The sequence below is a fragment of the Haematobia irritans genome, chromosome 2 (genome assembly GCF_050003625.1).
Source record: "Haematobia irritans isolate KBUSLIRL chromosome 2, ASM5000362v1, whole genome shotgun sequence".
NCBI lineage: Eukaryota > Metazoa > Arthropoda > Insecta > Diptera > Muscidae > Haematobia > Haematobia irritans.
In genome coordinates, this window is record NC_134398.1 from 121609606 (window position 1) to 121611508 (window position 1903).

Below are 1903 nucleotides of genomic sequence, written 5' to 3' on the forward strand. Positions count from 1 at the left end.
AAAGTGAACTAAATTTTTAATTAAAAATCGTGTTGGTTTTCAATCAAAATGGGTGATTGATACTATCATTTTCGTGATTGAAGACATTTCAATTAAAAAAATGATTGAATCCGCGATTTTCGTGATTGAAATCAAAAAAAAATTTTTGTGTGCATGTGGGGACATTGGACAGATAATGTATAAAATTCTCCAAAAATCTTCATTACCTGGTAGTACAATTTTAAACTTTTTTAAACAGTAGACTTAACGATTTTATCTAAATACAATCGAGATATTATATGCGAAGAATTAACTATTGAAAGTATTTTAGAAAGTTATCTGTATAATAACAAGAATATAACGCACTGATATGACACTTGATTATCAAATGCGACCAAGTGTCTTTGTTTAAAGATCAGATGCAGTATAAAGCTGTCACACGTGTATTTAAAATTACAAAAATATAGCACATAGTTGTTTGACTTTAAACAGGTGTCCTCAAATAGGGACAGAGGGCGGTAATGGGTTAAATCAAATATGTTTTTCTTTCCTTTAGTTCAAAGAGCACGCAAATTTCCTAAATTTGTGTCCTAAATTTGATAATTTTTGTTTGTTTTTGGAGCAAAGATTATAAACTTTATTTTAAATACAATTTCATTATTTGAAAGAAATTTGTCCTTAATAGTTTGTAAATTAATATCACAAAAATATTGTTTCCAGTGTAGGAAAATGCAAGAGAACGAAACTGCTTGAAGAGAGTGAAACTGCTTCCATACATGGCAGTCATAAGGAAAGATAAAATAAATTTATCTAATGCCATGCAGTTTGCCTCAGCGTCACCCAGTTCTGTTCTCTGCCGGCTTTACAAAATTGAAGAAAAATAGGATTCAGAACCTACTTTTCGCTATTTTAAGGAAGGAAGTGTATATACCTTTGGAAAGAAAAGTATTTACCTTTTGTGATAAACGTTTATTCTTTTCCAGGATGTAAAAACAATTTCATAAAGACAAACTCAAAAAACGAGGTTTTTTAGTTCTTAACGCCTGTAATACCAACAATGTAGAAGAAATTATACGATTTTATACATTTTTAAAATTTTTTACCTTTCGCTTGGACGGAGAATCGAACCGCACGCACAGAAAAAACATGTTTGGACATGGTTGCCGCATCCATTTAATGCTTATTTAGAGTATTTAATTGTCGCGAAAACCATGTATTTTGTCTTTGTAAAAATAATTTTCGAGCGGAGAAAAATATATGTTGGCAATAAGCATTTAAATGGTTCTCAAATGCCGAAAACATGTTCTATTATTTAAATGATAGAATTTGAGACCATTATATGGTCAGGAAAATCATGTACCTGACCATTCAATTTTTTTACTTTTTTGCAAAGAAAAAAGTATTTTTATAGTTTACGTATAGATATGTCTACAAGCATTACATGGCCATAAAGATCATGTACATTGTTTTCGTGACCATTTAATTTTTTAATTTTTTTGCAGCGACAAGAATTTTATAAAAACATTGAGCAGGTACACACGATTTTCATTTTGCGCGTCAGTCGTGTGTTGATTGTTTCTTGGAATGGACGGAGAATACGGATTTACTGTGTTTTGTGTTAATTTATTTATTCAGAAATGGCACGTGGTTTTATGTGAATACAAAAAAGGAAAGTGTAATTGAAACAAATGTACCTGGTTTTTGTTCTGCATTTTGACATATGGTATAATTTATTTTTATTTGCAGTTATATGATGTCTGTGTTTGTACATTTGATGGGCACGAAGTAAATATGGAATGATTTCTTATTGTTGAAATTGAACCAAACTAGAGTGTGTAAAAATATGTGATGTTTGCTTGCACGACATTATAAATACAAATAAACAATGAATTAGTTTATAAATAAATAAAAACAAATAAATAAA

General features: G+C 29.6%; 1 long non-coding RNA gene across 1 annotated transcript; it reads left to right on the plus strand.

Moving 5' to 3' along the window:
• The first annotated feature begins 1298 nt into the window (after window positions 1-1298).
• On the plus strand, window positions 1299-1903 carry LOC142223916 (uncharacterized). The gene is made up of 2 exons (XR_012718961.1): window positions 1299-1654; window positions 1726-1903. It is a non-coding gene; the product is annotated as an uncharacterized LOC142223916 (long non-coding RNA).